This window comes from Bombina bombina, chromosome 4 (assembly GCF_027579735.1).
Source record: "Bombina bombina isolate aBomBom1 chromosome 4, aBomBom1.pri, whole genome shotgun sequence".
NCBI classification, from domain to species: Eukaryota; Metazoa; Chordata; class Amphibia; order Anura; family Bombinatoridae; genus Bombina; species Bombina bombina.
In genome coordinates this window covers 759,320,871-759,344,254 of record NC_069502.1, presented here as the reverse complement: position 1 = coordinate 759,344,254, position 23,384 = coordinate 759,320,871, and the positions used below count along the sequence as shown (strand labels likewise).

The 23,384-nt window shown below is 40.5% G+C and overlaps 1 protein-coding gene across 2 annotated transcripts in view; it reads left to right on the top strand.

Annotated features, from left to right (window-relative positions):
- LOC128656891 (chitin synthase chs-2-like) overlaps window positions 1–23,384 on the top strand; it is a 160,160-nt gene that overhangs the window by 22,085 nt on the left and 114,691 nt on the right. The window lies entirely within an intron of this gene.

Here is a 23,384-nt window from a genome sequence, read left to right as displayed (position 1 = left end):
ATCAAAATAGATACTGATAGATAGGTAGCCAGTTCAAACAACTTTATTTTATGAGCTATATATTTAATTATATTTACTTACATTTATCTAAATTTATTCTGGTAAAATTTACCATTTTAGTTTAACTGTAAAATGTATCATGTTAGCAAAAATGCTTCAAGTTTAAAACCACATAAGCATCCTGATAATATTTAAATGTTAACTCAGTGCTCGACAAATCTGTTTAAAAATTAGGAGCCAGTAACAATATTTAGGAGCCAGACATATTTTTAGGAGCCAGACAGAGGTAATTGCATATAGATATATGGAGAATAACTCAAAAAGTTAGGAGCCAGGGATAAAATTCTAGGAGCCAGTGGCTCCTGGGTTTGTTGAGCCCTGTGGTATATATTATTCCATCAGCATAAAGAAAAACAAATTGAAAAAGTTATTAAATTCTCAAGTAGGTGTAAGACTAATCTTGTGTGTACTTTCATAACATTGAATATAGATTACAACTTATCAGAAAAAAAAAATATTAAGTGTAACTTGGAAGAAGCGGGGGGACAAGAGATCCATATTTAAAATGCATTCAAGAATTTCACATTATACAGATCTTAAACAAACTGTTACTGTAAGAACAAAAGGAATATACAATTAGGCTATTTTAGCTTTTAAAAAACAGTGTAAAGCTCTCTGGGCTGGTGAGAATTCTCGACAACGCTTCTATTTCCATGGTGGAATTATCTAAAACAACTTTTTACCCTGAAAACAGTGTGTCTCGCTAATGGGGCGTATACCGCATTTTCGTATAGAAAGGAGATGCATACATTACAAAAGTGCACAATTAAATTTGTAATTTAAAAATCATAGGAAATGAATAATTGAACCATTCACATAAAAATACCCAGGAAAAAATTGTATTGTTCAAGTGCACCAGTAATCGTAACAAAATTCTTCACCAAAAATCGTATGTATCAAAAATGAGAAATAAATCGTAATAAATATGCACAGTGTAAAACATCATTTAAAGGGACACTAAACCCAAATTATTTTCTTTCGTGATTCAGATAGAGCATGCAATTTTAAGCAACTTTCTAATTTACTCCTATTATCAATTTTTCTTCGTTCTCTTGATAACTTTATTTGAAAAAGCTAAGGAGCCAGCCAATTTTTGGTTCAGAACCCTGGACAACAATTGTTTATTGGTGGGTGAATTTATCCACCAATCAGCAAGAACAACCCAGGTTGCTCACTAAATGTGGGCCGGCATCTAAACGTACATTCTTGCTTTTCAAATAAAGATACCAAGAGAAAGAAGAAAAATTGATAATAGGAGTAAATTATAAAGTTGCTTAAAATTGCATGCTCTATCTGAATCACAAAAGAAAAAATTTGGGTTCAGTGTCTCTTCAAGTACACTGGATGTACAACATTTTTTACTTATAAGTACAAAATACAAAGTGTTATTGTTGTTTCTTTGAAAAATGTGCTGAACTAGGGAGTTCCAGGGGCGTATATGAAATTGTCACTCAAATCCCAGCATAATTCTGTAAAGATTTTTGAACTGCAGATCTCACAGTTTTTTCCTCACCAGTTATAAGGTTATTCCTTAATAGAAAAACACATGGATATGAAACTATAAGTGATTGTACGATGCTATACACAGAAAGCAGAGTAATGTTATTTATATTGGCTGCAGGAATTAATTTTGAAAGTGCACCGCCCTGCTCCCTGCTCACTTCGTTCTATGGTTTAAGTGTCACATTTATATAGAAGCTTTCTCGCCACTCGCAGGGACTGCCCTTTTTTTTACAATAATGCCACCATGGAAGTCCCTGCGAGGGTCAGCGTGAAAAACCATATCTGGAGAGGTTTAGATAATAAGCCCCTAGATGTTTTGTTGGCAAAGTAGCATATACAGAGATATAATATTTTGTATTGACAGCATTGTATGGTAGTTTGTAGATCCAAGGAGAAATCTGGTCACCACTTAGTTAAGGAGGAATCTTTTCAGGCACAATTGGAAATCACTTCAGGATTTTTTTTTAAATTATTTTTTATATAAAAAAAAGGAATATAAATGTAATGAAGTTAAAGATCATGGATGAATTTACCAGGCAGCAAGTAGAGTAGTTGAGTATGTCAAAGTCATAGGCCTAGATTTAGAGTTTGGCGTTAGTCGTGAAAACCAGCGTTAGAGGCTCCTAACGCTGGTTTTAGGCTACCGCCGGTATTTGGAGTCACTCAAAATAGGGTCTAACGCTCACTTTCCAGCCGCGACTTTTCCATACCGCAGATCCCCTTACGTAAATTGCGTATCCTATCTTATCTGGTATTTAGAGTCGTGTCTGAAGTGAGCGTTAGAAATCTAACGACAAAACTTCAGCCGCAGGAAAAAAGTCAGTAGTTAAGAGCTTTCTGGGCTAACGCCAGTTTCTAAAGCTCTTAACTACTGTACTCTAAAGTACACTAACACCCATAAACTACCTATATACCCCTAAACCGAGGTCCCCCCACATCGCCGACACTCGAAATTTTTTTTTTAACCCCTAATCTGCCGACCGCCACCTACGTTATCCTTATGTACCCCTAATCTGCTGCCCCTAACACCGCCGACCCCTGTATTATATTTATTAACCCCTAATCTGCCCCCCTCAACGTCGCCTCCACCTGCCTACACTTATTAACCCCTAATCTGCCGACCGCAAAGCGCCGCCACCTACGTTATCCTTATGTACCCCTAATCTGCTGCCCCTAACACCGCCGACCCCTATATTATATTTATTAACCCCTAATCTGCCCCCCACAACGTCGCCTCCACCTGCCTACACTTATTAACCCCTAATCTGCCGACCGGACCTGAGCGCTACTATAATAAAGTTATTAACCCCTAATCCGCCTCACTAACCCTATCATAAATAGTATTAACCCCTAATCTGCCCTCCCTAACATCGCCGACACCTAACTTCAATTATTAACCCCTAATCTGCCGACCGAATCTCGCCGCTATTCTAATAAATGTATTAACCCCTAAAGCTAAGTCTAACCCTAACACTAACACCCCCTTAAGTTAAATATAATTTAAATCTAACAAAATAAATTAACTCTTATTAAATAAATTATTCCAATTTAAAGCTAAATACTTACCTGTAAAATAAATCCTAATATAGCTACAATATAAATTATAATTATATTATAGCTATTTTAGGATTTATATTTATTTTACAGGTAACTTTGCATTTATTTTAACCAGGTACAATAGCTATTAAATAGTTAAGAACTATTTAATAGCTAAAATAGTTAAAATAATTACAAATTTACCTGTAAAAGAAATCCTAACCTAAGTTACAAATAAACCTAACACTAGACTATCAATAAATTAATTAAATAAACTACCTACAATTACCTACAATTAACCTAACACTACACTATCAATAAATTAATTAAATACAATTGCTACAAAGAAATACAATTAAATAAACTAGCTAAAGTACAAAAAATAAAAAAGAACTAAGTTACAAAAAATAAAAAATTATTTACAAACATAAGAAAAATATTACAACAATTTTAAACTAATTACACCTACTCTAAGCCCCCTAATAAAATAACAAAGCCCCCCAAAATAAAAAAATGCCCTACCCTATTCTAAATTACTAAAGTTCAAAGCTCTTTTACCTTACCAGCCCTGAACAGGGCCCTTTGCGGGGCATGCCCCAAGAAATTCAGCTCTTTTGCCTGTAAAAAAAACCATACAATACCCCCCCCCAACATTACAACCCACCACCCACATACCCCTAATCTAACCCAAACCCCCCTTAAATAAACCTAACACTAAGCCCCTGAAGATCATCCTACCTTGTCTTCACCATACCAGGTTCACCGATCGGTCCAGAAGAGCTCCTCCGAGGTCCTGATCCAAGCCCAAGCGGGGGGCTGAAGAGGTCCATGATCCGGCTGAAGTCTTCATCCAAGCGGGCCAGAAGAGGTCTTCCATTCGATTGAAGTCTTCATCCAAGCGGCATCCATCCGGAGCGAAGCGGCAGCATCCTGAAGACCTCCACCGCGGAACATCCATCCTGGCCGACGACTGAACGACGAATGACGGTTCCTTTAAATGACGTCATCCAAGATGGCGTCCCTCGAATTCCGATTGGCTGATAGGATTCTATCAGCCAATCGGAATTAAGGTAGGAATATTCTGATTGGCTGATGGAATCAGCCAATCAGAATCAAGTTCAATCCGATTGGCTGATCCGATCAGCCAATCAGATTGAGCTCGCATTCTATTGGCTGTTCCGATCAGCCAATAGAATGCAAGCTCAATCTGATTGGCTGATTGGATCAGCCAATCGGATTGAACTTGATTCTGATTGGCTGATTCCATCAGCCAATCAGAATATTCCTACCTTAATTCCGATTGGCTGATAGAATCCTATCAGCCAATCGGAATTCGAGGGACGCCATCTTGGATGACGTCATTTAAAGGAACCGTCATTCGTCGTTCAGTTGTCGGCCAGGATGGATGTTCCGCGGTGGAGGTCTTCAGGATGCTGCCGCTTCGCTCCGGATGGATGCCGCTTGGATGAAGACTTCAATCGGATGGAAGACCTCTTCTGGCCCGCTTGGATGAAGACTTCAGCCGGATCATGGACCTCTTCAGCCCCCCGCTTGGGCTTGGATCAGGACATCGGAGGAGCTCTTCTGGACCGATCGGTGAACCTGGTATGGTGAAGACAAGGTAGGATGATCTTCAGGGGCTTAGTGTTAGGTTTATTTAAGGGGGGTTTGGGTTAGATTAGGGGTATGTGGGTGGTGGGTTGTAATGTTGGGGGGGGTATTGTATGTTTTTTTTTACAGGCAAAAGAGCTGAATTTCTTGGGGCATGCCCCGCAAAGGGCCCTGTTCAGGGCTGGTAAGGTAAAAGAGCTTTGAACTTTAGTAATTTAGAATAGGGTAGGGCATTTTTTTATTTTGGGGGGCTTTGTTATTTTATTAGGGGGCTTAGAGTAGGTGTAATTAGTTTAAAATTGTTGTAATATTTTTCTTATGTTTGTAAATAATTTTTTATTTTTTGTAACTTAGTTCTTTTTTATTTTTTGTACTTTAGCTAGTTTATTTAATTGTATTTCTTTGTAGCAATTGTATTTAATTAATTTATTGATAGTGTAGTGTTAGGTTAATTGTAGGTAATTGTAGGTAGTTTATTTAATTAATTTATTGATAGTCTAGTGTTAGGTTTATTTGTAACTTAGGTTAGGATTTCTTTTACAGGTAAATTTGTAATTATTTTAACTATTTTAGCTATTAAGTAGTTCTTAACTATTTAATAGCTATTGTACCTGGTTAAAATAAATACAAAGTTACCTGTAAAATAAATATAAATCCTAAAATAGCTATAATATAATTATAATTTATATTGTAGCTATATTAGGATTTATTTTACAGGTAAGTATTTAGCTTTAAATTGGAATAATTTATTTAATAAGAGTTAATTAATTTCGTTAGATTTAAATTATATTTAACTTAGGGGGGTGTTAGTATTAGGGTTAGACTTAGCTTTAGGGGTTAATACATTTATTAGAATAGCGGCGAGATTCGGTCGGCAGATTAGGGGTTAATAATTGAAGTTAGGTGTCGGCGATGTTAGGGAGGGCAGATTAGGGGTTAATACTATTTATTATAGGGTTAGTGAGGCGGATTAGGGGTTAATAACTTTATTATGATAGCGGTGCGGTCCACTCGGCAGATTAGGGGTTAATAAGTGTAGGCAGGTGGAGGCGACGTTGTGGGGGGCAGATTAGGGGTTAATAAATATAATATAGGGGTCGGCGGTGTTAGGGGCAGCAGATTAGGGGTACATAGGGATAATGTAAGTAGCGGAGGTTTACGGAGCGGCAGATTAGGGGTTAATAATAATATGCAGGTGTCAGCGATAGTGGGGGCGGCAGATTAGGGGTTAATAAGTGTAAGGTTAGGGGTGTTTAGACTCGGGGTACATGTTAGAGTGTTAAGTGCAGATGTAGGAAGGGTTACCGCATAGCAAACAATGGGGCTGCGTTAGGAGCTGAACGCGGCTTTTTTGCAGGTGTTTGGTTTTTTTTCAGCTCAAACAGCCCCATTGTTTCCTATGGGGGAATCGTGCACGAGCACGTTTTTGAGGCTGGCCGTGTCCGTAAGCAACTCTGGTATCGAGAGTTGAAGCTGCGTTAAAAATGCTCTACACTCCTTTTTTGGAGCCTAACGCAGCCTTTATGTGGACTCTCGATACCAGAGTTATTTTTATGGTGCGGCCAGAAAAAAGCCGGCGTTAGTTTTTCGGGTCGTTACCGACAAAACTCCAAATCTAGGCCATAGAAAGTATGAATAGTAGCAGAAAATCTTAATCCAAAACATAGCCCATGTTCAGAGCAGAGAAATGCTGTGACTTTGAAGTAAAAGAAAAAACGAAGTAAGAAAATGCAAATTAAAGGTGTTAACTGAGTATTTTTCCACTCATAGAAAAACTCTTACTTTAATGCATATAGCCTAAAGGTTTACTAGTTTACGTCAGCAGAACTCAGCATTGTACATATTTGCAATGTCAGAAGCCTAAATAACATACGCCTAGATTTAGAGTTCTGCGGCCAAAGGGGTGCGTTAGCTACGCTGGCTTTTTTCTGGCCGCACCTTTTAAATACCGCTGGTATTTAGAGTTCACAGAATGGCTGCGTTAGGCTCCAAAAAAGGAGCGTATAGCATATTTACCGCAACTTCAACTCTCGATACCAGCGGTGCTTACGGACGCGGCCAGCTTCAAAAACGTGCTCGTGCACGATTCTCCCATAGAAAACAATGGGGCAGTTTGAGCTGAAAAAAAACCTAACACCTGCAAAAAAGCCGCGTTCAGCTCCTAACGCAACCCCATTGTTTCCTATGGGGAAACACTTCCTACGTCTGCACCTAACACTCTAACATGTACCCCGAGTCTAAACACCCCTAACCTTACACTTATTAACCCCTAATCTTCCGCCCTCGCTATCGCTGACCCCTGCATATTATTTTTAACCCTTAATCTGCCGCTCCGTACACCCCCGCCACCTACATTATCCCTATGTACCCCTAATCTGCTGCCCTAACATCGCCGACCCCTATATTATATTTATTAATCCCTAATCTGCCGCACCCAACGTCGCCTCCACCTAACTACACTAATTAACCCCTAATCTGCTGACCGGACCTGAGCGCTACTATAATAAATGTATTAACCCCTAATCCGCCTCACTCCCGCCTGAATAACCCTATAATAAATAGTATTAACCCCTAATCTGTCCTCCATAACATTGCTGACACCTAGCTTCAAGTATTAACCTCTAATCTGCCGACAGGAGCTCACCGCTACTCTAATAAATTTATTAACCCCTAAAGCTAAGTCTAACTTTAACCCTAACACCCCCCTAAATTAAATATAATTTAAATCTAACGAAATAAATTAACTCTTATTAAATAAATTATTCCTATTTAAAGCTAAATACTTACCTGTAAAATAAACCCTAATATAGCTACAATATAAATTATAATTATATTATAGCTATTTAAGGATTTATATTTATTTTACAGGTAACTTTGTATTTATTTTAACCAGGTACAATAGCTATTAAATAGTTAAGAACTTTTTAATAGCTAAAATAGTTAAAATAATTACAAAATTACCTGTAAAATAAATCCTAACCTAAGTTACAATTAAACAACACTACACTATCAATAAATAAATTAAATAAACTACCTACAATTAAACCTAACACTACACTATCAATACATTAATTAAATACAATACCTACAAATAACTACAATTAAATAAACTAAAGTACAAAAAATAAAAAAGAACTAAGTTACAAAAAAATAATAAAATATTTACAAACATTAGAGAAATATTACAACAATTTTAAACTAATTACACCTACTCTAAGCCCCCTAATAAAATAACAAAGACCCCCAAAATAAAAAAATGCCCTACCCTATTCTAAATTTAAAAAGTTCAAAGCACTTTTACCTTACCAGCCCTGAAAAGGGCCCTTTGCGGGGCATGCCCCAAAGAATTCAGCTCTTTTGCCTGTAAAAAAAACACATACAATACCCCCCACCAACATTAACGCACCACCCACATACCCCTAATCTAACACAAACCCCCCTTAAATAAACCTAACACTAAGCCCCTGAAGATCTTCCTACCTTATCTTCACCTCACCGGGTATCACCGATCGGTCCTGGCTCCAAAATCTTCATCCAACCCAAGCGGGGGCTGGCGATCTATAATCCTGCAGCTGAAGAGGTCCAGAAGAGGCTCCAAAGTCTTCATCCTATCCGGGAAGAAGAGGCGATCCAGACCGGCAACCATCTTGATCCAAGCGGCATCTTCTATCTTCATCCGATGAGGAACGGCTCCATCGTGAAGACCTCCAGCGCGGATCAATCTTCTTCCGACGACGTCCAACTGAAGAATGACGGTTCCTTTAAGGTACGTCATCCAAGATGGCGTCCCTCGAATTCCGATTGGCTGATAGGATTCTATCAGCCAATCGGAATTAAGGTAGGAAAATTCTGATTGGCTGATGGAATCAGCCATTCAGAATCAAGTTCAATCCGATTGGCTGATCTGATCAGCCAATCAGATTGAGCTCGCATTCTATTGGCTGTTCCGAAAAGATAGGATACGCAATTGACGTAAGGGGATCTGCGGTATGGAAAAGTCGCGGCTGAAAAGTGAGCGTTAGACCCTTTAATGACTGACTCCAAATACCAGAGGGCGGTAAAAACCAGCGTTAGGAGCCTCTAACGCTGGTTTTGACGGCTACCGCCCAACTCTAAATCTAGGCCATAGTCTATTGCCACAACACATTCTATTTTTTGTTTAGCAGGCTTTAAAGGGTCAGTCAAGTCCAAAAAAAACTTTCATGTTTCAAACAGGGCATGTAATTTTAAACAACTTTCCAATTTACTATTATCACCAATTTTGCTTTTTACTCTTGGTATTCTTAGTTGAAAGCTAAACCTAGGAGGTTCATATGCTAATTTCTTAGACCTTGAAAGCCGCCTCTAATCTAAATGCATTTTGATAGATTTTCACCCCTAGAGGGCATTAGTTCACGTGCTTCATATAGATAACATTGAGCTCATGCACGTGAATTTACCATGGAGACAGCTCTGATTGGCTAAACTGCAAGTCTGTCAAAAGAACTAAAATAAGGGGGCAGTCTGCTGAGGCTTAGATACAAGGTAATTACAGAGGTAAAACGTGTATAATTATAACTGTGTTGTTTATGCAAAACTGGGGAATTGGTAATAAAGGGATTATCTATCTTTTAAAACAACAACAATTCTGGTGTTGACTGTCCCTTTAATGTTTCAAATATTGTCTTTTTATTAATACACTATATTTTTACATTAATTTTGTTTATTAGTAGTTGTAGATGAATTTAGTATGACGATTTAATGTTTTGTTTATTTTTTTATTTTTTAAACAGTAAAATAACTCAGATGAAAGGCTTTTGTAATTAAATGGAATATAAGGCTATAGTTTGTCTATATCCGATCAGCCAATCAGATTGAGCTCGCATTCTATTGGCTGTTCCGATCAGCCAATAGAATGCAAGCTCAATCTGATTGGCTGATTGGATCAGCCAATCGGATTGAACTTGATTCTGATTGGCTGATTCCATCAGCCAATCAGAATATTCCTACCTTAATTCCGATTGGCTGATAGAATCCTATCAGCCAATCGGAATTCGAGGGACGCCATCTTGGATGACGTCATTTAAAGGAACCGTCATTCGTCGTTCAGTTGTCGGCCAGGATGGATGTTCCGCGGTGGAGGTCTTCAGGATGCTGCCGCTTCGCTCCGGATGGATGCCGCTTGGATGAAGACTTCAATCGGATGGAAGACCTCTTCTGGCCCGCTTGGATGAAGACTTCAGCCGGATCATGGACCTCTTCAGCCCCCCGCTTGGGCTTGGATCAGGACATCGGAGGAGCTCTTCTGGACCGATCGGTGAACCTGGTATGGTGAAGACAAGGTAGGATGATCTTCAGGGGCTTAGTGTTAGGTTTATTTAAGGGGGGTTTGGGTTAGATTAGGGGTATGTGGGTGGTGGGTTGTAATGTTGGGGGGGGTATTGTATGTTTTTTTTTACAGGCAAAAGAGCTGAATTTCTTGGGGCATGCCCCGCAAAGGGCCCTGTTCAGGGCTGGTAAGGTAAAAGAGCTTTGAACTTTAGTAATTTAGAATAGGGTAGGGCATTTTTTTATTTTGGGGGGCTTTGTTATTTTATTAGGGGGCTTAGAGTAGGTGTAATTAGTTTAAAATTGTTGTAATATTTTTCTTATGTTTGTAAATAATTTTTTATTTTTTGTAACTTAGTTCTTTTTTATTTTTTGTACTTTAGCTAGTTTATTTAATTGTATTTCTTTGTAGCAATTGTATTTAATTAATTTATTGATAGTGTAGTGTTAGGTTAATTGTAGGTAATTGTAGGTAGTTTATTTAATTAATTTATTGATAGTCTAGTGTTAGGTTTATTTGTAACTTAGGTTAGGATTTCTTTTACAGGTAAATTTGTAATTATTTTAACTATTTTAGCTATTAAGTAGTTCTTAACTATTTAATAGCTATTGTACCTGGTTAAAATAAATACAAAGTTACCTGTAAAATAAATATAAATCCTAAAATAGCTATAATATAATTATAATTTATATTGTAGCTATATTAGGATTTATTTTACAGGTAAGTATTTAGCTTTAAATTGGAATAATTTATTTAATAAGAGTTAATTAATTTCGTTAGATTTAAATTATATTTAACTTAGGGGGGTGTTAGTATTAGGGTTAGACTTAGCTTTAGGGGTTAATACATTTATTAGAATAGCGGCGAGATTCGGTCGGCAGATTAGGGGTTAATAATTGAAGTTAGGTGTCGGCGATGTTAGGGAGGGCAGATTAGGGGTTAATACTATTTATTATAGGGTTAGTGAGGCGGATTAGGGGTTAATAACTTTATTATGATAGCGGTGCGGTCCACTCGGCAGATTAGGGGTTAATAAGTGTAGGCAGGTGGAGGCGACGTTGTGGGGGGCAGATTAGGGGTTAATAAATATAATATAGGGGTCGGCGGTGTTAGGGGCAGCAGATTAGGGGTACATAGGGATAATGTAAGTAGCGGAGGTTTACGGAGCGGCAGATTAGGGGTTAATAATAATATGCAGGTGTCAGCGATAGTGGGGGCGGCAGATTAGGGGTTAATAAGTGTAAGGTTAGGGGTGTTTAGACTCGGGGTACATGTTAGAGTGTTAAGTGCAGATGTAGGAAGGGTTACCGCATAGCAAACAATGGGGCTGCGTTAGGAGCTGAACGCGGCTTTTTTGCAGGTGTTTGGTTTTTTTTCAGCTCAAACAGCCCCATTGTTTCCTATGGGGGAATCGTGCACGAGCACGTTTTTGAGGCTGGCCGTGTCCGTAAGCAACTCTGGTATCGAGAGTTGAAGCTGCGTTAAAAATGCTCTACACTCCTTTTTTGGAGCCTAACGCAGCCTTTATGTGGACTCTCGATACCAGAGTTATTTTTATGGTGCGGCCAGAAAAAAGCCGGCGTTAGTTTTTCGGGTCGTTACCGACAAAACTCCAAATCTAGGCCATAGAAAGTATGAATAGTAGCAGAAAATCTTAATCCAAAACATAGCCCATGTTCAGAGCAGAGAAATGCTGTGACTTTGAAGTAAAAGAAAAAACGAAGTAAGAAAATGCAAATTAAAGGTGTTAACTGAGTATTTTTCCACTCATAGAAAAACTCTTACTTTAATGCATATAGCCTAAAGGTTTACTAGTTTACGTCAGCAGAACTCAGCATTGTACATATTTGCAATGTCAGAAGCCTAAATAACATACGCCTAGATTTAGAGTTCTGCGGCCAAAGGGGTGCGTTAGCTACGCTGGCTTTTTTCTGGCCGCACCTTTTAAATACCGCTGGTATTTAGAGTTCACAGAATGGCTGCGTTAGGCTCCAAAAAAGGAGCGTATAGCATATTTACCGCAACTTCAACTCTCGATACCAGCGGTGCTTACGGACGCGGCCAGCTTCAAAAACGTGCTCGTGCACGATTCTCCCATAGAAAACAATGGGGCAGTTTGAGCTGAAAAAAAACCTAACACCTGCAAAAAAGCCGCGTTCAGCTCCTAACGCAACCCCATTGTTTCCTATGGGGAAACACTTCCTACGTCTGCACCTAACACTCTAACATGTACCCCGAGTCTAAACACCCCTAACCTTACACTTATTAACCCCTAATCTTCCGCCCTCGCTATCGCTGACCCCTGCATATTATTTTTAACCCTTAATCTGCCGCTCCGTACACCCCCGCCACCTACATTATCCCTATGTACCCCTAATCTGCTGCCCTAACATCGCCGACCCCTATATTATATTTATTAATCCCTAATCTGCCGCACCCAACGTCGCCTCCACCTAACTACACTAATTAACCCCTAATCTGCTGACCGGACCTGAGCGCTACTATAATAAATGTATTAACCCCTAATCCGCCTCACTCCCGCCTGAATAACCCTATAATAAATAGTATTAACCCCTAATCTGTCCTCCATAACATTGCTGACACCTAGCTTCAAGTATTAACCTCTAATCTGCCGACAGGAGCTCACCGCTACTCTAATAAATTTATTAACCCCTAAAGCTAAGTCTAACTTTAACCCTAACACCCCCCTAAATTAAATATAATTTAAATCTAACGAAATAAATTAACTCTTATTAAATAAATTATTCCTATTTAAAGCTAAATACTTACCTGTAAAATAAACCCTAATATAGCTACAATATAAATTATAATTATATTATAGCTATTTAAGGATTTATATTTATTTTACAGGTAACTTTGTATTTATTTTAACCAGGTACAATAGCTATTAAATAGTTAAGAACTTTTTAATAGCTAAAATAGTTAAAATAATTACAAAATTACCTGTAAAATAAATCCTAACCTAAGTTACAATTAAACAACACTACACTATCAATAAATAAATTAAATAAACTACCTACAATTAAACCTAACACTACACTATCAATACATTAATTAAATACAATACCTACAAATAACTACAATTAAATAAACTAAAGTACAAAAAATAAAAAAGAACTAAGTTACAAAAAAATAATAAAATATTTACAAACATTAGAGAAATATTACAACAATTTTAAACTAATTACACCTACTCTAAGCCCCCTAATAAAATAACAAAGACCCCCAAAATAAAAAAATGCCCTACCCTATTCTAAATTTAAAAAGTTCAAAGCACTTTTACCTTACCAGCCCTGAAAAGGGCCCTTTGCGGGGCATGCCCCAAAGAATTCAGCTCTTTTGCCTGTAAAAAAAACACATACAATACCCCCCACCAACATTAACGCACCACCCACATACCCCTAATCTAACACAAACCCCCCTTAAATAAACCTAACACTAAGCCCCTGAAGATCTTCCTACCTTATCTTCACCTCACCGGGTATCACCGATCGGTCCTGGCTCCAAAATCTTCATCCAACCCAAGCGGGGGCTGGCGATCTATAATCCTGCAGCTGAAGAGGTCCAGAAGAGGCTCCAAAGTCTTCATCCTATCCGGGAAGAAGAGGCGATCCAGACCGGCAACCATCTTGATCCAAGCGGCATCTTCTATCTTCATCCGATGAGGAACGGCTCCATCGTGAAGACCTCCAGCGCGGATCAATCTTCTTCCGACGACGTCCAACTGAAGAATGACGGTTCCTTTAAGGTACGTCATCCAAGATGGCGTCCCTCGAATTCCGATTGGCTGATAGGATTCTATCAGCCAATCGGAATTAAGGTAGGAAAATTCTGATTGGCTGATGGAATCAGCCATTCAGAATCAAGTTCAATCCGATTGGCTGATCTGATCAGCCAATCAGATTGAGCTCGCATTCTATTGGCTGTTCCGAAAAGATAGGATACGCAATTGACGTAAGGGGATCTGCGGTATGGAAAAGTCGCGGCTGAAAAGTGAGCGTTAGACCCTTTAATGACTGACTCCAAATACCAGAGGGCGGTAAAAACCAGCGTTAGGAGCCTCTAACGCTGGTTTTGACGGCTACCGCCCAACTCTAAATCTAGGCCATAGTCTATTGCCACAACACATTCTATTTTTTGTTTAGCAGGCTTTAAAGGGTCAGTCAAGTCCAAAAAAAACTTTCATGTTTCAAACAGGGCATGTAATTTTAAACAACTTTCCAATTTACTATTATCACCAATTTTGCTTTTTACTCTTGGTATTCTTAGTTGAAAGCTAAACCTAGGAGGTTCATATGCTAATTTCTTAGACCTTGAAAGCCGCCTCTAATCTAAATGCATTTTGATAGATTTTCACCCCTAGAGGGCATTAGTTCACGTGCTTCATATAGATAACATTGAGCTCATGCACGTGAATTTACCATGGAGACAGCTCTGATTGGCTAAACTGCAAGTCTGTCAAAAGAACTAAAATAAGGGGGCAGTCTGCTGAGGCTTAGATACAAGGTAATTACAGAGGTAAAACGTGTATAATTATAACTGTGTTGTTTATGCAAAACTGGGGAATTGGTAATAAAGGGATTATCTATCTTTTAAAACAACAACAATTCTGGTGTTGACTGTCCCTTTAATGTTTCAAATATTGTCTTTTTATTAATACACTATATTTTTACATTAATTTTGTTTATTAGTAGTTGTAGATGAATTTAGTATGACGATTTAATGTTTTGTTTATTTTTTTATTTTTTAAACAGTAAAATAACTCAGATGAAAGGCTTTTGTAATTAAATGGAATATAAGGCTATAGTTTGTCTATACTAAGAATTTCCTACATTATCTTGTTAACAAGGACAGACACACATTAAATACTTCAAAGAAATGTGATGTCTGTTTCTTTAATAGACCTCTATATTGCCACTCAACTATAAATATACTTAGCAAACTACAGAAATGGTTTTGCTTTAACAGAATTAGTTGAATGTAACATATGGACTGTTTTCATGTGTCCATGCTATTATTTTATATTTTTTACTATCTTTATGTTGTTATATGGAGCCCCTCTGCTGTGTCTCTGCAAAAAAAACAAAAAAAATCAAAACGTTCCCCCGCTGAAATATACTGTGCTAGTATGCAAATACGTTATATTAAACACTTACCACTATTTAACTATTTAATGCACACAAAATAAGTGTTCCCGAGGCGCGGCGAGCAGCCGACCAAGATGGCTGCAACACACTGAAGCTCTGTGAAAGAGCTGGATATGAGAGAGACTAAGGACTGTTACAATTGCGACAGATGGATGCAGGGCAGCTAATTTAAGCCCGGAGCACTAGTGGAGCATTTCCATATACCTGTTTACAGTTTGCCTTAACCTTGAGCACAATTCTGAGGCCATACGGGGGAACTCTGAACTCTCGATAACTGTGCCACGCAAGCCGCGTGAGAAGGACAGGACAACTTTTGATTCCCACAAGCTACATGCTTAGCGCCAACAGAAGGAGACAGAAGGTGTATAACATAGCAGCGCAAGCAGAAGAGACACAGCAGCTTGCCTCCACGCGGTATCCCTTGCCGTTTTGAGGTCCGGCTACTTCCAGGACTGTGCAGGCTGAGGCGGTTACCGACATATTGTGGCAGAATCGCAGGGACTTATGTGAGTACACCGTGCATAAATACAAGCAGCTTACTTGTGCACACTCTCTCTAGCTTGGCCCCAATTGGGATACGCTATGGCTGACACTGACCCCTGCACAGGCAAGACACGATAAATAACTACGCCCTCCACAGCACCCCAGTTGCCTATACTCGGGCCTCTCTCCATCTGCATTGGTTTTAAACTACCAGCTAAATCGCTGAATCACATCTAGAACCGAGGGATACAGAACTTTTGTACATGCTTATCATAGTTTAACGCTCTTACAACAAATATTACCAACAGATTCCAAGCAGGATACACACTCCCCCTCCCTTTCCCACTACTCCTTGTGGTAGTGGGTCATATCCAATCTCCTTTTACCGTTATCGCTCTGTGAAAGCAAAAGGCCCTGGGGAGTGTTGTATACACCATATCTGCGGCTATTTTTCACACACTGGAAAGCCTTCCTAACCTCTAAATATGTCACAAAGGAAGTTAACAAGAAACGAGAAGTCACTGAAGATATCCTCAGGGAATCAGGGGGCTGTAAACTCCTTTTTTAAACATGCTGGGAAAAATAAGCCTAGCACAGACTCTGAATTTACCCAAGTCTCACAAGATGATAGCTCATGTGATGCGGCCGATACCATATCAAACCCACCAACAGCACCATTAGAAGCAGGCAAAGAAGACCCTATCACTTATGGCGCAATAGAGGCTCTTATTGAGCAGGTCAAATCTTGCATTAAAGATGAGTGCGCAGACATCAAAAAAGACATCTCTGAGCTATGCCATAGGGTCGACTCTCTGGAAGAACACGAGTATGTGATATCACAAAAATTAGCAGGTTTAACCGCCAAAACTTCCCAACACCAGCAAAACCTAACAGCTCTAGAAGACAAGTTAGACGACTTGGAAAATCGCTCAAGAAGGAGCAATCTAAGGTTTAGGGGGATTCCCGAATCGGTTCTTAACAATGAGATACAAGACTACCTGCAGGCTTTCTTTATAGAGCTGGCGAAGAATAACTCCTCGGACCCCCAGGACATAATCCTGGATAGAGCCCACAGATCTCTACGACCTAAACCTGCTGATGGATCACCACCCAGTGATATCATTGTTCATTTCCAGTGCTTCAAGCATAGAGAGGAAATATATAATTATTCTAGGAAACAACAAGCAACTTCGTTTCAAGGTCAACGAATACAAGTGTTCCAAGATCTATCAGCGCGGACCCTCCAGAAGCGTAGGGAACTTTCTATGCTAACTTCTCATCTTCGTATGCTGCGGATTCCATATCGATGGGGTTTTCCAACATCTGTGATAGCAGTTAAAGATGGCAGGAAAATTGAGTGCTCCTCTCCATTAGACATTGAACACTTTTGCCAGTCTATGAATATTTCAGCACCTGAAACACAGGACATTCCGCCACAATCTTCATCTTCAACAAGACAAGACATCCCCAAGCCTCAAAGGCGACCATGGCTGGAATCGTCGATGAAACAAAACAAGAGAAGACAAACCAACCAGACTAACGAAGATATTAATCCACCTTGACCAGGGACACGTAAATATATTACTTTTATTTGTCATTTTACTAAGTTTAGCTGTGGACATTACAATATGTTTCTCAATCTGGGCTGTATGCCCACAGTTCGTTAACCCACACTGAATTGTTAAAGAGACTCATGGCCCTCAAGAGATGCACACTTTTGTTAAGATATATTATAGTTATGCACTCTAGACTTGTTTTTGAATTGTTTTTATGTTTATGTTTAGCTCTTCATATATTAAATGAATATATGTCACCTGTTTTGTAACCTAAACAAACTATATACCATCCATAGCCTTTAATTAATCTCTACTGGGTACTAATCAATTGATATGCAGGCCCGCTTTAAAGTTGTGAGAGAGTCCAGGTCTTCAATACTTACTTTTAACTACTTAAATATAATGTGGTTATTGATGTTAAAATTATTGCTCTAGACTTCCGGTGGGCGGGCCAAGCGAGCAGTCGACTCCACACAGAGCTCCACTGGTCGGACCATAATTGAGTCAAAATCGGGCATTTTGCTGCCGGGCCCCGCACGCCAGACTTGCTGGGCTTACAGGTGAGGCAGAGTACCAGCTGTCTAAAATAGTGCGCAGAGCATATTCCACCCGCTCCGGAAAACCGGAGGCCACAAACTGTTAGACGCCATTACCAGCCAGCTCCATCTTGGAGTTCCCCCAGACGCAGGTAACATCGGCGGGGACCGAGAGGGGAAAGGAGAGATAAAGGCTGATCCTCACAGCATTCTTCTATACAGATCGCAGTAAATACCGTGCTGGAAGCGGTGGGGAAACATCTAGTGACAAGCCACACGCGGAGAGAAGAGGGGAGTCAGACAAGGAACCGGGTATTGTAACCATGCTGCATCGGAGCTTGTACGCACTTTACTGTTAAGGGGATTAAGTGAGACTGCGTGGGCAGTTCTGCTGGCATAATAGACCACTTGGGACTTTATAAATACTACATGGAGACTGCAGCTATCACTTATTCTTAGTCTGCACCAGACAATTAGACCCACGTAGCAGCGCTTCCATGCTAGAACTGTGTTGTAGTAGTAAAAGCACACATGGACCAAAAGCAACAAACAAGCAGCCCATAAGCATTTATATATCCCTGCTCCCCACGCACACCGCAGTGGTTCTACACAATCTACTGTAAAAAACGTCTAGACATTACTTCTTGGCAGGTGTGTCAGCATATTTGCCCCCCGGCACTCCAGCCAGCCGCTAATAAACTGCCTAGGTTAAAGAGACGTCTGCCTGCACAAATCCATCCAATACTGCAGGTATAGGTTTGAACCTACAGACACTGTACCTGACTTGTTGGCATCTACAAAGATCCCCTAGCCCCCCCCCCACTCTAATGAAAGTAGATAAGTACTTCTATAAGCTGTCTCCTGCTATCAAACCTGATATGACCCACAGATCAAAAACCAATGAAAAGAGGCTGAAACACTCTGCTGACTTACAACCAGAAACCTCGACCTTGTCGGATCATGGAGGGGTCTTAGACCCTGACTCACAATCTTCTCTTTTACAAGAATTGAAATCTTTTTTCCTCCCCAAAATGGACTCTCTGCAATCAGGGGTAGACACGCTAACAAGCGAGGTGCGGCAGTTCTCTTCCCGACTCACCCAAGCTGAAACCCGTATCTCTGATGTAGAAGACAGGCAAGTTGCCTCAGCAACTACAATCAAGCAATTGGTAAAGAAAACCCAAACACTCCAAGATCGCATAGATGATTTGGAGAATAGAAGTCGTCGCAACAATTTGCGTATTGTAGGAGTCCCAGAGTCCATCAAAGGCAAAGACTTGCTTGAATTTATGGCACTCAAATTTCCGAAGATGCTGAGCCTACACCCTGATATATTACTGATAGATGTGGAGCGGGCCCATCGTGTGGGTCCAGAGAGAGCCTTGGATCAGGCAGGAACAAGACCTAGACAGGTCATATTCAAGTGTCTAAACTTTCAAGAAAAACTGAAAATTTTAAGGGCCTACCGCTCCCACAAAGAACTTCTGTATGAAGGTTCGAAATTGCTCCTATTTCAGGACTTTTCCATGGATGTCTCCAGACAGAGGAAGGAATTTGCCCCACTATGTACCCAACTACATGAACAGGGAAGGCAGGTGGCACTGCTGTTCCCTGCAAAGTTACGTCTTCAAACCCAATATGGCGTAAAGATCTTTCATTTACCTCAAGCTGCGAGAAGCTACTGAAAATCAACGTCCACCAACCTGAGGAGTCCAGGCCGGGAGGCTGGACGATTGTTTTCTCCGCTATAGGACTCAAAGGCTAGGAAATGGCGGAATCTCTTTTTTGCTTCACTCCCTCTGGGAATGGAGGGGACTATTGCCCTGAGGGGCTTCTGGACTCCGGTAGGAGGCTGGACGATGCCTCTTGGGTAATGTTGAATATTGACATGTTCTACTGGTTCTATTTGTTATTTGCTTTGTTTGCTAAGTTATTTGTATTTAGAAGGTTCTTAATGTTGTCATTATGTAGTACTGTCAGGTTAACACCTCAACCACTTATGGTCAAGCATGCAACTCCTCATTGTGTGGGGCTATTCATTGGTAATGCCCACAGACCACTTGGCCGGATTACACATGGATGGCCCATGACTCTGAACACAGGCACTTACTGGAGCTGCCTTGTAATACTATACATAGTGATTACTTAAATCTTTGCTGGAAAATATCACTACTATAAATGCCCCGGTGTACTTGCCACTTCCACAACCACCACTGGTTTGCATGCCCCCCATTTAAACATGTCTGGTAGTCTGGTGCCCCCAACATCCTTGGCACAGTCATCCACTTCACCCCTGGGCGCTGATATAGAACGACTAGGTATCATTGGGGGGGGGATTCACATTCGCATTCATATGCTGTTGAACACTGCAGTATTCAATCTAGGCTGTGATGTCATGTGCACATCACATCACTTTATGTATTTTATATTAGATCTACACTTTATCGATGATTTTGATATGTTTTGTTTGTTTTACCTGTTATTTATGTGGTTTAGCAAGCTGTCTGCATTTAGAAGGTATTCAAGGCTGCTATTATCTGGCATTGCTGGGTTAAAGCTCCAACTACTTGAGATTAATTATGCAACACCGCACTATGCGGGGATAGCCATTGGGGGGGTATCAGACCATTTGGTGGGTTTACATATAGATGGCCCATAGTTCAGAAAGCAAGCATTTACTGGCGCTACCTTATAATACCTTATAGACTGGTTACCTTAATATTTGTTAGAAAATGTCACTATAGCAATTGCCCCGGTGTACTTGCCGGTAACACGCATATCCCTAACTTGAATGCCCGTCATCTACATACGCCTAGTAGCCTAGTGCCCCTGACACCCTTGGCACAGTCCCACACTTCGCACCTGGAGTCTGGTATAGAACGATTAGGTATTACTGAGGTGGGGACCCACATTATGTTGAGTACTTCTGTACTTAAACCAGATTGCTACATCATGTGTGTATTACATCATCATATATATTTTATACTGGATCTATGCCTTCTTATATGTCGAGCGCAGCTTTGTTATATGTTATATTATTGTGCTGGTACCCCACCTCCGTCCTTGCTCTTTCCCTCTTCCCTCTTCACCTCCCTCCAAAACAACCTCCTTTTTTTTTTTTTTTTTTTTTTTCTCGTTTTGTTGCTGGTATACTCTTTATAGCTTGACATGTCTCTAAAAATAGTGACCTGGAATGTGGGAGGTCTTCACTCCCCTATAAAGCGTAAGTCAATTCTCACACATCTTAGGAAATTGGGAACTGACATTGCCTTGTTACAAGAGACACATTTAACAGACGTAGAACATCAGAAGTTACAGAGGGATTGAGTGGGACATATAGTATTCCTATCACATACTAGTGCCAGTCGCGGCTTGGCCATTGCATTTGGAAAGAAAGTTTCAGTCAAGGTGGATAATTCCTACTTTGATAGGGACGGTTGATATATGATAGTACAGGCTGTGGTAAATTCAGAGAGATATGTATTTTGCAATCTCTATGCCCCTAATCATAGAGCGATGGGCTTCTGGACAGACCTGACACGACATCTAGCTCCGCATATAGGCTCAAATCTGATAATTGGGGGGGATTTTAATATTTCGCCCACACACACTTTAGACAGACTTTGGCTGGAACCACACTCTTTACGGGATCCCAAAACAAACTACAAAGCTAGGTATGAAACAAAAATCTTTGGTATGCTGGAGGCTGACCTGGGGGTATGTGACATTTGGAGGTTGCAAAACCCTGAGGGAAAAGATTATACATGCTTGTCCAAAGCTAAACACACATTATTATTATACCTTTTTATGACGGCCTGTAACTTAATCACCCACATTCACATGTGTAAAATACATAACATCCTGTTATCAGACCATGCACCTGTGGAGCTAACACTTGGAACCCGGGGGCCACAGTCCAATAGTAACATACTTAGATTTCCCACATACTTATCTACTTCAGAGGCATTTTCTACATTCTTGCGACACACTTGGACAGACTTCGCTACAGACAACGCTGCTCATGCAGATGACACACAGCTTTTTTGGGAGACGGCGAAAGCGGTGTCTGCAGGGGCCATAATCTCTTATGTTTCGAAACTGCAACATAACACACAATATAGATATAGAACCCTGCAGAGACAGTTGGGACTGACTTACCAGTCCTACCTACAAGCTAAGACAAAAACAAACTATGAGACCTATATAGCGAGTAAAGCAGAGCTAGAGGCCTTTATGAAGCAACAAACAGCGTCTGGGCTACTAAAGACAGTGGGTAGATATTACAGATTCGGGAGCAGAGCAGGTACGATGCTAGCGTCTTTGACAAGACCGCAGACATCTAGGACCAACATAGCAGCAATAAGATCACAAGGCGTGACATACACTAAGCCTGCTGACATAGCACAATGCTTTGCACATTTTTACGCAGAATTATACACAAAGCAAGACAGAGCCCCGTAGGGCATCTAGGCTCAGTTCTGGCAATCGGTACAACTCCCTCAAATAACACAAGAGCAGAGTGATGCACTAAATGCCCCCATAACTGTGGAGGAGTTGACATCTACCCTGAGATCTCTGCCGACGGGCAAGGCGTCGGGCCCTGATGGCCTACTGGCTGAATTCTATAAGTTGCTTCAGCCTCAGATCGCACCCACCTTGACCAGTCTGTACAATGCTTTCCTACATACGGAAGCATCTCCCTCCAATAATTTCACGGCGGCACACATTACACTTATTCCCAAGCCAGGGAAGGATCTCTCCTTACCAGGGTCTTACAGGCCAATATCGCTGCTGAACACGGATTACAAGCTGTTTATGAAGATCCTAGCGAACAGGCTAAAAGTAATCCTACCAGACATAATACACCCTGATCAAACGGGTTTTGTGTTCAAACGTTCCTCGTGGTGAATCTCCGCAGTGTGCTGCAGGTAATAGAGCACTATTGGGTAAAGGGACAGGAGAGAACTGATGGGGTCATATCGGAGGCCTTCCTGCTATCCTTGGATGCAGAGAAGGCCTTCGACAGGGTGGAGTGGCCTCACCTATTAGATTCCATGTACAAATTCGGCTTCAGGGGTCCATTCCTAGAGATCATAAACAAAATGTATCAACACCCAGCAGCACGGGTTATGGTAAATGGGCTTTTCTCATCAGATTTCCAGTTACAGAGGGGCACCAGACAAGGGTGCCCTTTGTCGCCGTTGCTTTTTAACCTGGCATTGGAGCCCTTGGCATTGAAATTGCGGCAAATCTTTCCAGGAATAACGATAAAAGGGATCCCTCTACACTTGGCGTTATACGCCGATGACATGCTGCTCTTTGTGGATACACCATCCACGCATATACCCCATATACTATGCACGATCACGGACTTTGGCACCTTCTCGGGCTACAGAATAAACACCGCTAAGTCGGAGGTTTTGTGGCTGCAGAGACGCCAGAATGTGAACCACTCCTATACGTTTGTAGAGATGTCGGGAGGACTTACCTACCTGGGTATTAAATTGCACCGGGACCCGTCCAAAATGTATGACCTAAATATATCTACCAAGTGCTCGGAGCTGGTCTCCCTGCTGACGAATTGGGCCAACCTCCCTTTGGGCTTATCAGGTCGTATCAGTCT